Below are 17,520 nucleotides of genomic sequence, written 5' to 3'. Positions count from 1 at the left end.
AGAACAAGCTTGCTCATGAAATTAATGAGGAAGTGGCTGAACACTCCACAGATCCGTGTATCCTTAATGTAGTTCTCAGGGAAATTCAATGTGAGACAGAATGCAACAAGGCCAGTCCCTTTTGAATTACAGGTACTACTTGTTTTTGCCAGCTGATTGGACTAGAGCAACATGAAATAAAATGTCTTACTCAAGAACACAATGCACTGCCAGGAATTGAACTCACAATTATATGATAATTAGCCAAATATCCTAGCCACTAAGCGACGTGCCTTTACCCACAATAAATAAGGGCCAAATATAGATTTAAAAAAAAAATTAATTTACTGAAATGACTTCAAAATAAAACTACCATTGGTGCATATGTGTATGTGAATATCTTTGTAAACCAAAGTCTCATTTTGATGTCTTTTGTCTTCAATTCTCTGCATATGCAGGTCCAAGCTGCTGTCTGGGAGATTATTACCACAGTTGGAAGCAAATAGGGGTTGGTAACTGGAAGGGCAGCTAGCAATAGAAAAGCTCTGCCCCCAACACACTCTCATCTATCTATGTAACCATGGAAAAGCAAACGTTAAAACGATGTGGATGATGGTGAAGTATATATGTATTTTTTTTCCATAATTTATCATACAAAATCCATTTCAGCTCATGTTTAACCCTTCAAAAAGTGCTTAGATTGTATGATTCATGAATTTTTCCTCCACACTTGACACATATTTTTGAAACAAAGGAGAGAAACCATAATCCTACAACTAAAGAATATTTTCCATGCCATCCACTGTTATTATAAGGTGCTAATGTACACACTCACTTTCCTGTTCACACATAAACAAGGCTGTTTTACTTCCCTCCCTGTGTTTATTCCATTTGAAACTGATCTTCATTGTCAATTTTCCTTCTTACTATAAACTCAAGATATTCTCAAGGCAAGCAAATGTGTGAAGAATCTCTAACAATTAAATGGCTTTGCTTATTCTTTACTTATCTTTGTTTAATCTTGTTTTGAACATAAAATACGTTGACTTTGTTTCAATTAATTTTGAAAATATGTCGAGTATTTAGAAGCCTTTGGATGAATAATCACCATTTTTCTTAATATAGTGTTGTTTGAAAAATAACGTCAAGAAATGTTCATACAATTGAAGGTTTTCATTTAAATACACACGTTTTTCAAATGGATGGCTTTGTCGTATAAAACCAAAGGTGGTTGCAGATTGGTTGATAGCAAAAGAGCTAACATTGTCTGCGATGGTAAAAATTAGAACTTACATCTATTGTGTATCCATACCACACACAAACATTGATTATATCATCGTAGACCAACTGACATGAATTTAACAATGAAATGCAAAGGTGAAATACAAAATCTAGTCACTCTGTTATATAGACATACAATTGTGAATATCTTCATTTAAATATCCACTTATCACACAACTATATACCGTACGTTTAACTCTGCTGATAGCATTATTCAGTAGTAGTAGTAGTAGTAGTAGCAGCAGCAGTTCAGAATGAAATCAATGAACTTGAAGATTTCCCTTCAGGTTGTTTAAAAGTGATAGTTTTGTTATTTAATTTGTTTGTCTTTCTTGCAGAAGTAAATTACATTGAACTACATTCACTGCTGCACTTCTTGATGTAGAGGTTGTAAACTTACTACAGAACAATCAGAATATGGAATTGTAAGTAAAGGCTGCCACAATACTAAGTAGTTTAAGCATTTAATAAACTGTTGGTTGAAGATTTTCTAATGTAACATTTCACTTTGACAGAAATATGATCACACACATGAAATGTGGTTCTGTGTTAAGTTTGTGTGTGTGTGTGTGTGTGTGTGTGTGTGTGTGTGTGTGTGTGTGTGTGTATTAATATTTCAATGTATCTATAACCTCTCAGTGTATATTCAATTAGATTTCATAAACATACAGACACACATGTACACACACACACAAACACACACCCATGACTGTTCATTTTACATTCATTTTTCCATGCTAACTTGAGTTGGACAAATGCGTTTTATCAAGGGAATGTTTTACAGCTGGATGCTCTCCCTGTTGCTAAATTTTATTTCTTTTTGAAATAAGGTATTTTCTATTTCTTTGTGAACACCACATACTCATATGTATATAAGAATGTATGTGGGTAGGATATATAATCATTAGTCCTTATTTGATTAATGACTGCTGACAGATACCAATGGCTTGCCCTTCTCTTATCTTGTTACCTCAGAATGTAGAAAAGGGAAATTTTATGACTACTGCTGTATCAAACACATTAGAAATACCCTCAAGATCTTGGCTCTTAGTTTCTTTTGTTACCATGGCAGCAGATTCTTATATTTTATGGTTTGAAATCTGCAAATTCGCAGAAACTTCAGTATTTATCGATATTCACACTGTCTTTACATCAATACATTTTAGTTCCAATGTTACCATATTGGAACCAAAGGAAACATTCAACTCACTCCCAAAGAAACTCACAACTCAGAATTAATGATAAGGTAACAATCAAATACTGAATCTAAATGCAAGAAAATGGGTCATTGTTGAATAAGAATGAAAACTATGTTATGTGGTGAAAAATAACTGTCCTGGCTCTTGAAGCTCTGATTAAGCTACAGTTGACAAACCTAATTAAAGATAATGAGGTTATCTGTCAACAGTAATTATTGAACTAGAATCTGGAATATATGTAAGTACACAGACAAACTCTGTGTGTGTGTGTGTATATATATATATATATATACACACACACAATTTTTAATTAAAGCTATCTTCACATGTATCTATGTTTCATCTTTGATATCTTGTTTACCATCATCACTATCATGTTACATCCTCTGATTGCATAGACTGGAATGGTTTTCTCCAGCACACACAAACACATGCATGCACACACACACATACATAAACATTGAGTTTGTGTGTGTATGTGTGAATGGAAGCAAGTATAAAGTAAAACAAAAATGCACTGTCTTTCAAGTGCTGTGTAGTTATTTTATATAAGCAACATCAAGTTTCACCATCATATGGCTCATCAGCTAATGTGGGGTAAGTTTTGTTTTTATTCGTATATTATGAAAGTATAATTAATTACTAAAACCCTACCTGTCTAGTAAGTAATGTTTCTATTTTGAAAACAGTTTGTTGTTTTCTGTAAAGAAGCTAATGTAGAAAGAAAATAATATTGACTTTAAACGTACATATATATATATATATATATATATATATATATATATATATATATCTGTAAATAATATGTTACAATTATTCAGTAGTCATGATAAAACTCAGAGTTTCAGATGTCAGGGCGGAAACCCACGCTGCCATCTCTTCAGTTATCTGGCCATCGAAAAAAAAAAAAAAGATAACTGAAGAGATGGTGGTGTGAGTTTCTGCCCCAACATCTAAAACTCAGAGTTCTATCATGGCTACCGAATAATTATCACATATTATTTACAGATAAATTACTCTATTTACATAATATCGAGGTTTCTTTCTTTTGTTGTCTTACCTTGTCTCTCTTTTTTTGTTAGCTTACCTTGTGGTTAATATGGAAAGACTAGGAAACTTAATTTAAAAGAAATGACTTTAGTACTATCGTAATCTTTAAGGCTTAAAAAAAATAAAACCATTATATATCATTATAATTGCTGTAGTTCCTGGTATTCCACAATACCAACATAGAATCGTTGGCAAGAATAAATTAACTATTTGTTTATTCAGTGTCATTGTGTTTGAAAATCAAAGTTTTTCCTTAGCATATATAAACTGCAAGATGAGTAGGACTGCTTATAGAATATTGCTGTGTCTAAATGGTGCCAATTAATATTGTAGGTGAACTTGTTATGTTTCTAAAGCTATGTATTTGTTACTAAATTTATACCAATGCTTTTTTTAAGAGTATTATAAATGTTTATATACTCTGGGTATGTCTATTCTTAAATTGATTGCTGTTATTTCTATGTGGTCTAATTCATTCTGATTAATATTAAATGACATCTGATTGATGTTAGATGACTAATTTTTCAAGGCAATTACCATTTTCTGTGTATAAAGTCTGTGAATGAATGTCACAATTTGTGGTGATAATTCATTTGTGTCCTAGTAATAAGAATTACTCGTTATTTTATGACTATTAAGGGATAATGACAAACATCAATGACAAACATCACTGTTGATAGCTTATTTTGAGTGCATTTGGATTGAAAATTTTCTGAAATTTACGTCTGAAGGACAGAGCAATTTTACAAGATGGAGGAAAATTTTTCCTGCCTACATGTTCGATACTGAATGAATATGGTGGATTAAACTGCCTATCTTTCATTTTTATTCTCTCTGGTTCTGGTCAACATGTTTGTGCTATTTAATGGTTTCTTTGAAAAAGGTAGATGCTAGAACATAATCCTATATATATGTCACTCTATTAATGAGATTTCATTATAAGCTGTCACCAAGACACTTTTGCCTAAATGCATGGCTTTATTTCCAGAAACGCTGGAAAATTGCTATTAATACTTATATATAACATGCTGAATAACTTTTCTTCGTTGTCACCATTGTTTTTATCTCGATTCTTTTAGGTAATCAAATTGTTTACTATCATTCACTCTTAAGACAACTTGAGTAAAATGAGAATATCACTGAAGGAGAGAGAGAGAGTCAAAATAAAACAACAATGACAACTATAACAATAATAGAAAAATATATGTATATATATACAAGAATATATATATATAAGTAATATATATATATATGCATATACACATACATATATGTACATATATACATATGTATATACATATATGGGTACAGGGCATTATAGAATGTAAACAACATGAAATATGAAAACATGGAATACAAACTTTTTTATGAACAATGAAGAAAACAAATAGAAAACAAGACAAGTAACGTAAAGAACGACCCTTCAACAGTTGTCGGCTGTTTTATCTACTCCACATTTCGGTAGGCTCAAACTATCAAAGACTTCTCCATTTTTTTCGAGCATCAAGCTAATACACCTGCTTATTGTTCCTTACACACACATAGATATGGATGTGCTCACACACACGCGTGTATATATATATATATATATATATATATAAATATATATATATGTATATATATATATATAAAACAAATAATAAATGAGTATATGCATATATACGTACAGGTATGTGCATACCTACGTCTACCTGTATATATAGGTGCATATCTGGGTACAGGACATTGCATTGCAAACAAAACGTAGACAAGAAAATAATAATAACCAAAGTACAGAAAACACACAAGCCACAAAGAGAACATTTTCCTTCATCAGCTACCCCTGTTTTAACACCGGCGTTTCGAAGAGTTGGGCAGGACACATCGATAAAACGGCTCTTCCCATGGACCGCAAATTAAATTTGTATACACAAATTAAACCTGTGCCATGGAGGAATGTAGTGGCGGACAAAAAACAAGACAGGAAAACAAACGGAAAAGGCTATGCGGCCAGACGTGAAAAATTATGTGTATATGAACGCTGTGAAGCACAAACTTGAAAGTGGGGACGAAGTAAGTTCGCGTGTTTGCTCGGTGATAGCCAAGGAAGAAAAGGATTAGTGGCTGGAAGCATGTGACCATGAAGGGGTAAGGGAGAGAGAGAGAGAGAGAGTGGTAGAGGGAGAAACAAAGGGAGGAGGTAGAAGAATAGGTGAGCAACGAGAGGAAGAGAGGAATATAGTAGTAACAGAAGGAAGTCCGAGTGGGAAAAGAGAGAGATATAGTAGTCACAGAAGGAACAACGAGAGGGGTAAAGAGAGATACGTAGTAGTATTAACAGAGGAAGAAAGAGAGGGGGCAAAAGTGATAGAGAAAGAGAAAGAGACCTATATGGCAAAAAATATTGCTTCAGAGCCATGTGGTTTGGTTTCAGGTATGTTTTCACTGAAGGCAAGTGTGTTCTATTATGGCATCAAACAGACCAATGCCTTCAAAATGGAATTGGTAGATCATAACTGAATAAGATCTACTTTATCTCTATCTATCTATCTCCTTATCTATCTCTCTATCTCTCTCTCTCTCTCTCTCTCTATATATATATATATATATATATATATATATATATATATATATATATATATATATATATATATACACACAAACATACATACATACATACATAAATACATGCATATATAATGTATAGATATCTATATATATAAAAATCTTTCTATATATATAATCTATGCATCTATATATATTCTATGTAAAAAAAGATGTTAACAAAGAATGAGTAATTAATGCTATTTCTTCCTGACATCAAATTATCCAAACTGTATTCTAGCAGACAGACATTGACTAATGAGATAATTTAATTTACCAACATTCCTACAAATTCAACACCAAATTCACTTTCGTGTTTCCTGGTTTTCTATAGAAAAGAACATTTTACGTAAACCAGTTACCAAAGTTTTAAGTAAACCGTTTCTCTCTAACTTCGTTTCCATTTTGAGAAACATTATCCCCAAATATCTTTTTGATAAATTTGTACCAAGCAAGGTGCTTTATTAGTGAAAGGAAGGACAAAAATATAATCTAGACTATCTATATATGCATCAATAATTCTTTTACATCTAGGTGAAACTTTGATTACAAAATGATTATAAACACTATCATATATAAATATATTTCTCTTTTTATCAGCTTCTGCTCATTCATGCATAGACTTGAACAGCCACACCCAGCTACAAACTTGCATAAAAGCCAGCTAGTTTGCCAGTTCTTAACAAATCAAAAGCATATTATGCATAAAGCATATTCTAATATATAGTTCACGTTGTATGGGTTTCTATTTCTTAAAAGAAAAAAAATAATTCCTCCACTACCATATGAATAGATTCATTTTAGTGTTACAGGACCTCTTACATATACTTTACTTGACTCTGTGGCAACATTATAAATTAATATTAAAAAAAAAGGCATTCATCATAAGTTCTATGTTTGTCTCTTTCCATGCTAGGTGAATTACATTATAAACTTTATACATACATCTAAGACAACATCGGTAGCAGCAGCGTTGATAAATTAAATTATTCTGGTACTAAGTCTCTGTGGGACAGATCCAGTGAAGCTTTAAACTTTACTACTCTGCTTGTAAACTGAGAGCCTATATCTGCTATCAATCACACACATACTCTCTCTCTCTCTCACACACACACATTTGTATGTATATGTTACTATGAGACATGCATACACATGTGTGTGTGTGTGTATATATATATATACATACATATATACATATATATTTTGCTGTTATTAGACAATCACCTCCTTCACACATTCACGCATGTAAATATGTCTACATATGTGTACCTATCTATCTATCTATCTATCTGTATATACACGTGCACACATATATACACACGAACACACATATCTACATGCATACACAGATGTGCATATATACATACACGTGCATATGTGCATAGATATATGTACATGCCTACACACATGCATATACATACATATTATGCATATATACATATATATTGTGGTGTGCAAGAGAGACGATTGCGCTGGTATGGACATGTGGTGAGAATGGATGAGGATAGCTGCGTGAAAAAGTGCCACACCCTAACAGTTGAGGGAACCCGTGGAAGAGGTGGGCCCAGGAAGACCTGGGCTGAGGTGGTAAGGCAAGACCTTCGAACATTGGGCCTCACCGAGGCGATGACTACTGACCGAGACCTTTGGAAATGTGCTGTGCGTGAGAAGACCCGGCAAGCCAAGTGAGATCGTTGCCAATGCCCCTGGACTGGCTCTTGTGTGGGTGGCACATGGGATGCACCATTTTGAGCGTGGCCATTGCCAGTACCGCCTGACTGGCCTTCATAGGATTTTCGAGCGAGATCGTTGCCAGTGCCCCTGGACTGGCTCTTGTGCGGGTGGCACATAAAAGACACCATTTTGAGCGTGGCCATTGCCAGTACTGCCTGACTGGCCCTCGTGCAGGTGACACGTAAAAGCACCCACTACACTCTCGGAGCGGTTGGCGTTAGGAAGGGCATCCAGCTGTAGAAACTCTGCCAAATTAGATTGGAGCCTGGTGTTGCCATCCGGTTTCACCAGTCCTCAGTCAAATCGTCCAACCCATGCTAGCATGGAAAGCGGACGTTAAACGATGATGATGATGATATATATAAAAGCATACTTATACCTGCATGAAAATACAACCACATACATAATTATACATGTATTTTCATACTTTTGAAAGTGTGTTTAAAGATGCACACACACACACACACCACACATTTGAAAACAATACTTATATGTCATCACTGGTTTTCTTTTTTTATATCAATTATTTCCATGCAATCCCCTTTTTTATGTTCAAACACCATATAATATGAATTGTATTCAAACAAATAAGACATCTGCGAGAATATACACTTGGTACTCAATCTGCTCAGTTCTTGGGATATTCTGTCGGATGAAGATGTAATAGAATTCATTTAACACTTGTTTAGAAAGTTGGCTTTCAAATACGTTCCAATAATGTTTAATTCAAACTTTGGACACAACTGGTTTTCTAGTAAAGTGCTACTCTTTTATAGAATACCTTGTTGTGTTTTTTATTAAGCTCTGTCTCTCCAAAGTTCAAGATCTGATGAAGTCAAGTTACATCCTTAATAAATAAAGTATCTCTCAGGTATTAAGGTTAATTCTTCTCTCTCTCTCTCTTTTACTCCCCCTCTCTCTCTACCTCTCCTTCTCATGCTCTTTTTTTTTTATAAATGTGCTGTGCCATTGAAGTGAGGGTCACGCAGACCCACAAATAAAGAAGGGAGTAGGGCCCTGGCTACTGCAAAGAAAAGCCAGTATAGTACTGAAACCATCCAAGCATGACATGATGTGCAATGAAGCAAAGAATTGTAAAAGAAAATAAACTGCATAATTATGAAATTAATTAGATACTGTTCAGTTTTTTACATGAAGGACATTAACAAACTGTGATATATTTAAATAATCCTTTCTACTATAGGCACAAGGCCTGAAATATTAGGGGAAGGGGTAAGTCAATTATATCGACACCAGTGCATAACTGGTATTTATTTTATTGACTCTGAAAAGATGAAAGGGTAAGTCAACCTTGGTGGAATTTGAACTCAGAACATAAAGACAGGTGAAATGCCATTAAGCATGTTGTGCTAATGATTCTGCCAGCTCACCGCCCTCACAGGACTAAATAATAATAGCAAAAAGAAAAAATTGTGACGAACAGATAAACATTACATAATTTATAAACACATGCCTATGTTATGGGTAAATGCGTACCATGGAAATTGATTTAGACACAGTGAGGGCCCAGCATTTGGATGAGTTAGAAGTTTTAAGAGTTTGAAAGTGGGGAAGGTATCATGATGTGGGTTGTAGTGGGTTTTTTTCTCCTGTTGAATATATCTTGGTTGTCATGTCAACAGTGGAAAGATGTTATCAACACTTCAGTTCTTAAAAATAGCATGTCTAATATGAGATGTCTATATTGCATGTGGATAATGCATCTATGCAGAATTGAAGGTGGATTAAAGAATAATGTTGTTCACATAGAAATGTGTGTGTGACTTAATAATAGGAAACAGTCATTCAAATTATATGTGCACATGAAGGGAGAGTGTGTGTGTGTTTGTGAGTGTGTGTGTGACATATTGTATCCCACAAGTCACATTACACTTGATAGCGTGAGAGTTGAAAAGATTCTCAATAATACGTCCTACTGGAATAGAATAGTCTGACGAGAAAGTTCCATTCCAAGAGGAGAGAGACAGATGAAGCTTTAGTTCTTCATAATAATTATCCAATTCCATCAAACGAATTTCTGTTAACCATTAAATATCTGAGACATAAAATAATTTATCAGAAGTTTTAATATGAAAATCTTTCATGGTATTAATTTGATATTTATCAAACTAACTTTGGCTATTTTCCAGGTCAAGTTCCATGAATTGAACACAGTTTCTAAGAGATCCTTTGCACAACGTATTTTCAATTTTACAAAACAAAAATGAAAAAGGGAGAAAAGGGGAAAAAATTTATATAGGTTTAAATGTAAATTAATGAAATCCTTTTACAGCTGTGTGAGTTTCATGTAGTCATAAAAAGAAGGAATTGAGGAATTCAATATCCATCACAATTTTTGCTTCACATTTATTGGTGATTGAAAATTTTCTCTTCATATCCGTCCTCATGAATTCCCTTTTAAGTGCACTGATAAAGGTTTAATTTAAGATGTGTGTGTGTGTGTGTGTGCGTGCATGTGTGTATGTATCTCTGTCTATCTGTCTATATAGACAGAGAGATAGGTAGATAGACAGACAGATAGATAGATAGATAGATAGATAGATAGATAGATAGATAGATAAATAGACAGACAGACAGATAGATAGATAGATAGATAGATAGAGAGAGAGAGAGAGAGAGAGAGAGATTATATGGATTGAAGTATGAGATTCTATTTACCCACAATTCATAGTCAGTGGCTAAATGTAATAAGAGAGGTAAAATAATGCAATGAAAATTTAGAGATGATATTAAATTTCATTTTATCCAGCAAATGACATTGTATAATTGGATTAAATTAAATTTCATTTTAATCATATAATAAGGAAGTATAATGCATATTTTTTTCTATATCATATTTCAATCATTTCATTCCATTTCTTTTTTAATAAACTTCATTATATATTGTAAAGGAAATGGTTTCTTTTTGATTTTTGAATAAAATTCCTTTTTAATATCACTGTTGGCATACTTAAAATAAATATATAAAAAAAAAAAGAATTAATTAATTAGAACTTTTAAGTGGATGCATTTATGTGAGCAATGTAAACGGAGTGTATTTCTAACTGTAGTAGAATAGAAACATAAATTAGAAATGGAATGATTTTCTTAGGTGTCTGTTTTAAGATAGAACTATTTTAGCATTCCATACTTAGAGAATATTTATTTTAGAACTGTCCATTAGCTTGTGATAAAACAGGAAAGCAATTTACAAATACACACACATAAATATAACCATATATGCATACAAACACACAAATATATATATATATATATATATATATATATATATATATATATATATATAAACATATCTATAAATGTATACTCACACACATGTGTATGGTTTTACAAATGAGAAAAAGTGTACTCAATATGTGCTGTAGAGTTTATTTATTCAAAGATGAATGGATTCATGACTACTGAGTATTTGCAATGTGCAAATCAATAAGGCAATGAAAGGATGTGTGTGTGTGTGTGTTCATGGTGGAAGGAAAGAGTTGAATAATGCAAAAAGGTGCCAAATATAACCCAGAAATAACATATCCTAGAGTTAGAGAAATGTGTTTCTTTAGTATTTCAGAAAGAATAACATTCTTATCAATAAGGCAAGATGTATACACACACACACACACACACACACACACACACACACACACACACACACACACACACACACACAATGTAGCACATATGCATACACATGGTCAGATTGGAGCCTGGTGCAGCCTCCTGGCTTACCAGTCCTCAGTCACACCCTCCAATCCAAGCGAGCATGGAGAAATGGACGTTAAACGATGATGATAGATTGATAGATAGATAAATTCTTCTAAGTAGGTTTGTATTGTTGTATTTGGGTGAGTATATGTGCACACATGCAAATGTATGACTTCTTTTTTTTTGTTTTCTTATTCCTTCGGTCTGAAAGAAGGGGCTGATCCCTGCCCTTACTATTCTAGTTGATGACTGCAAAAAAAAAAAAAATGTAATTCCTGAGGTTTGTCAGTCTGAGCAGGAAGGATTGGGTACAGTGGTAGTAAATGGTGGTGGTGGGATCTAAAAGGATGAACACAATATGGGTGATGAGTGAATGAAAAGGGGTTGAGTAGAGAGGGTGTGTGATTCAAGAGCTTTCAGGAGCAGAGGTCATTATGGCAGTTATAGAATTGGCTGAGAGAGGAAAGTAGAGCAGAAGATGGTGGTGGTGGTGGTGGTGGTGGCCAACTTCATTCAGGAGCCATTCTTTGGATGCAGTGTAGGATGTCTATGTATTTGTGCGTATAAATGTGGGTGTGGGGGAGTCAAAATGTGTATGTATGTGTGAGGGGAGTAAGTGTGTGGTGTGTGTGTGTGCATACAGGTATCTAATTTTCATTTCGGATTCTCACAGCCACTTGAATATACATACATGAAATACAAACTTATTTTGTTTCATAACAGAATACTGAAACACAGCCAAAGCACACAAGAGGAGAAAGATAGAAAGAAACAAGGAAGAAACGAAAGAAAGACAAAAGGAAAGAAAGACTGGAAGTGGGCAGGAAAGATAGAGAAAAAGACATTGATAAAGAGAAATAGAGAAGCGGGGAGAGGAGAGAGAATATTTTGAGAGTCTTGAAGAATTAGATAGATAGAGAGAGAGATAGATAGACAGAGAGAAAGATAGACAGAGAGAAAGATAGACAGAGAGAAAGATAGACAGATAGATAAATAGATAGGTAGAGAGATAAATAGATAGATAGATAGATAGATAGATAGATAGATAGATTCTGTCAAGTGTAGATAAACCAGAGCGTCAGAAGTTCTAGCATATTCTAAGACACACATATGCACCCATATACAAATATAAATTATATATATGCATTCTGCATTATATATATACACACACATTATATATGTAGATATAATGCATATATATATATATAATATATATGTATATATAATACATATAATTATATATAATACATATAATTATATATAAGTATGTATATATTATACATATATACTATATATACATAATATAAACATATATATACTATATATATATAGCCATGATAGATCGCTAGCCACTACACATTCTTTCTTTCTCTCCTTGTTTCTTCCTTTGTTCCTTTCTGTGGAAGAGCATAGGCTCGAAACATTAAAGATGTTTTCACTTCCCGAGCATTATACTAATACATCTGTTTGTTGTCTACACCACCTGTCTTAGTCTTTTGTTTTTTTTTTGTGAATTCTCCCCTTATATATATATATATATATATATATATATATATATATAATATTCTTTTACTTGTTCAATCATTTGACTGTGGCCATGCTAGGGCACCAGCTTTAGGGGTTTTACTTGAAGAAATCAACCCTAGAATTTATTCCTTGTAAGCCTAGTACTTATTCAAATGGTCCCTTTTGCCAAACTGCTAAGTTACAGGGGCATAAACACACCAGCATATATTTATGATATATAAGTGTGTGTATGTATGTGTATATATATATATAATGTATATAACATATATGACAATATATATGTAAAATATGTGTATCCCCTACATATTACATAAACTAACACACACACATATATAGATGGTGAGAGAGAGATTTTGAAAACTAGAGATATTACTCACATTATTAGACTTGTACAAACACATATAATCCCATGAATACAACAAGAAGAACAAAACTAAATAATCTTTTAAGTCAAACAATAAACCACATGATAAAGCAAGAAATCTTGACACGCTATCGCAACTAATAAAAAACTATTTTACAACATGCAGCGACCACGCAACTTTTTAAACTCCTCTAAGCTTAAGATTCCACTTGTGATAATTCGACAAAAAACAAAAACAAAAAAGTACACACACATCAAATAATAATAATAATAATAATGAAGATGCTGATGATAATAGTAATAATAATAATAATAATGTTGATGATAATAGTAATAATAATAATAATATTAATAATAATAATAATAATAATAATAACAATAATAGTAATAATACTAATAAAACTAATGGGATAGCAACTTCCATAAAGCTTCTCAAAAGGTTTACATTAGCCTCTAAATTACTGTCTATGATGTTGTTTTTGTTTTATTTGTAGTTGTAGTTTTGTTTTTGTTTTACCTAGATAGGTCTACAATAAAAGTGATAAGAAATATTGCCTGGCTTCAGTTTCAGGATATCAAATTACTGGCTAATCTTGTGTTATCACTAAAATATGCTTCCACAAGACAGAAAGAAGATGAAGAATTATTGTCAGATGCAGGATAAGAGAAAAATGATATGGTTATATGGTTGTACAAGAAATCCAGGATAAAGAGAGAGAGAGAGAGAGTGAGAGTGAGAAAGTGGGTGTACCAGAGTTTGAGTGTGTGTACGTGTGTGGGTATGTGTGGGTGTGCGTGCGCATGTATGTACATGTGGTGTATGTATTTATCTCAGCATGCATTCATATCTGTGAATATGAAGTTATGTGTACACGTAAGAGTAAAAATAACCAAATAAGTAAATAAATAAGTAAATGAATGAATAAATAAATAAACGAATAAAGAAATAAATAGAAATAGCAGCAGGAGTGTGTGTTTATGAATATTTGACTATGTGAATGTAAGCAAATATTTGTATCTCTTTACACACTCATATCATAGCCAGGAAAAAAAAAAAAGACATTATTTATGTTGTTTGGTATGAGCATTACTTCCCTTCGCACATTCAAATTACAAAGGGATATGACAATATGCAAATAGTTATTTTCAGAGAGATTCTCTGAGAGGAAGTGATTACCGAAAATCCATATTAACAGCATTGTGTCAGCAATGGAGAAGTGAATAATGTAATTTTAATTTGAAATTCTCTTTTTGTCACACAAATTTCAATTGAAGCAGGATGTTTTTCAAATCACATAGATACATACATGTATTTTTAATGAGACTATCACCAAACTGACATTTTTTCCTCTCCTCGCACTGTGTGTATGTGTGTGTGTGTGTATGTATATATGTGTGTGTGTGTGTGTGTGTGTGTATATATATATATATATATATATATGCTTTTTAATTTACATGCCTGTTTGTGTGTGTATTTGTGTGTGGGGGCACATTTGTGTGTTTGTCTATGTATCTTCATATGTGTGTAGGCTCAATTTTCTATTTATTAAGTTTGAGTAGTAACATCAGTAGTAGTAGTAGTAGTAGTGGTGGTGGTGGTGGTGGTGGTGGTGGTGGTGGTGGTGGTGGTGGTGGTGGTGGTGGTGGTGGTGGCCATAGTTTCAATTTTATTTCATTTTAAAATTTATATCACAGTGTCTTGTCCTGTCAAGGATTGCATTTTCTTCCAGAAGTGCCGATCATTAATTGACTGGACAGTGAGAGCAATAAGGGAGTGGTTGCAACTCAGTGCAGAACAAATAATGCTAGTGACCTTTGTTCACAAACCCCTGGTTTTTCTCCGTTTCCTTTATCTTATTTATATCCTTCACTAATAAAAATGGCAACAGTTATGCAAATGTGTAGAGAATTGCATACACAAACACACACATCTGCACAATTTTTGTCTCCCAGATTCCACTCACACAGTCTGAAGCTAAAATAGACACACTTGTCCAAAACGTTGCTCAGTGGGATTATATCTGAAAGCAATGTGGTATTCTTTGAGGGTTAGCTAGACTGGAGTATCAAGACAATTGAGTGTGATTTGAACCAGAATACACAAATGTTACAATGATTTGAAACAAATTATTATAACACTGGAATAAATGCCTTGTGGTATTTCTTTCAGTTTTTTGCATTCTGACTTAAAATTCTGATTGGATCAACTTTACCCGTCATCACTTCAGGGTCAACGAAATAAAGTACCAGTTATGAACTGGGGTCAATGGTATTGACTAACATCCTCCCATCAAAACTGCTGGCCTTGATCCAAAATTTGAAACAATTATTATTATTATTATTAAGTAACTTCTCCTCCTTAAAATTGCTGGCCTTGTGCCTAAATCAGTAGCCATTATTACAGTTATTATTATTATCATCATCATATTATTATTGTTGTTGTTGTTACTGTTATCATCATCATCATCATCATCATCATCATTATTATTATTATTATTATTAATGTTGTTGTGAGAGTTGCAATTCACTTTGTCTTTCATGCCTTCATATTCAATCATCTATATCCATTCCCAGACAAAATTGTGGCCGTATGCCAAAATAAGATATCAGCGTTCATGTTGTTGATGTTGGTGTTAAACTCTGATTTCGTTAGCAGACTTACGATCAAAGACATTCCAAGGAAATGGTGTATCCAGGCAACATTATCGATATAGCCTTCCTGTTTTAAGATAGCAACATAAGATTTAGGGTGGGAGGAGAATTGGTTGCTCTTTCTTGCAGGTTGAGTGACCATGTAAAGGCCACCCACATTAGCTCATTGTTGTTGTTATTGTTGGAAATAAGTAGTATTAGTAGCAGCAGCAGCAGCAGACACTGAATTACGCCACTGTCCACTAATTCTCAAGGTCAGTAGTTTCGAAATTTCAGTTTCAGCCTTTATATTACACAAAACAAAAGATTCCTTGAAATCATTACGAGCACTAAGATTTCCTGTTTTAAGCCTTGTTCCAATTTTGGTAAAGCATCAATATGTGATGTTCGATGGCAAGATAGCATACACCCCAAACCCTACCATTAGGAGTCAATTTCTGTTTCTGTGCTCCCGCAACAACCAGATCCTAAGGTTTCCAGATGTAACTTGTCAACAATCATTCATTATTTAAAAGATTAGTTAGAATTCAATTGCAATGGTTCAGACTTTTATACACCTTGTCATTCGCTGTTAATTTATGTGGTGGTGCATAGTCAGATTAATTAATTATGTGGGTATGTATAAGCACAGACATAGCTGACTGGTTAAGAAGTTTGCTTCCCAGTTATGTGGTCTTGGGTTCAGTTCCATTCTGTGGCCTCCTGTGGCAAGTGTCTTCTACTATACCCCAAGGTAACCCATGCCTTGTGAGTGGATTTAGTGGATGGAAACTGAAAGACGCGCATCATATTTGTATGAATATCTGTGAGTATGCATACACACACACACACATATAGACAAATAGACATAACTTATATATATATATATATATATATATATATATATATATATATATATATATATATATATATATATAGAGAGAGAGAGAGAGAGAGAGAGAAAGAGAGAAAGAGTGCGAAAAAAAGAGAGAGAAAGAGAGAGACATGATGTGTGTGGATATATATATATATATATATATATATTTATATATATATCTCATCATCATCGTTTTCTACAGATGGTGATGATGATAGATACATATATATTTATACATAAGTATAACTTATATATGCATGTGCATGCATGTGTATGTATATGTGTGTGGGTGTGTGTGTGTGCAATGAGGTATATGTGTGTGTTTGTGTTTCCTTGTCTTGATATCACACAGTTGTTGTAAACACGTATTACCATCATGCAAACAGTAGCCTTCATTTCCTTCACCCTTCCATACAAGCATATCCATTCACGGTGACATATTACGCTGCTTGGAAATAGATAAGGGTTAGTAGCAGGAAGAGCATCTGGCCGCAGAGAAATCCATCCGACCCATGCAAGCATGGAAAAGTAGACGTTAAAAAGATGATGATAATGATGACAACGTATGTATACATGTG

General features: G+C 33.4%; 1 protein-coding gene across 27 annotated transcripts in view; it reads right to left on the bottom strand.

Annotated features, from left to right (window-relative positions):
* The window catches only part of LOC106878639 (thrombospondin type-1 domain-containing protein 7A), a 1,055,067-nt gene that overhangs the window by 754,747 nt on the left and 282,800 nt on the right, over positions 1 to 17,520 (bottom strand). The window contains exon 1 of one of the 27 annotated variants that reach the window (XM_052974009.2): positions 13,448 to 13,624. The exons of 25 other annotated variants lie outside the window; for them this stretch is intronic. The gene's annotated coding sequence lies outside the window, so the exon portion shown is untranslated. Of the gene's footprint in view, positions 1 to 13,447; positions 13,625 to 17,520 lie in introns of those variants that run through there. One more of the 27 variants, XM_089364016.1, reaches the window with a different exon arrangement.

This window comes from Octopus bimaculoides, chromosome 16, assembly GCF_046866305.1.
Source record: "Octopus bimaculoides isolate indiv1 chromosome 16, ASM4686630v1, whole genome shotgun sequence".
Lineage (NCBI taxonomy): Eukaryota > Metazoa > Mollusca > Cephalopoda > Octopoda > Octopodidae > Octopus > Octopus bimaculoides.
The sequence above is the reverse complement of the archived record's forward strand: the minus strand, read 5'-3'. Positions and strand labels throughout refer to the sequence as shown.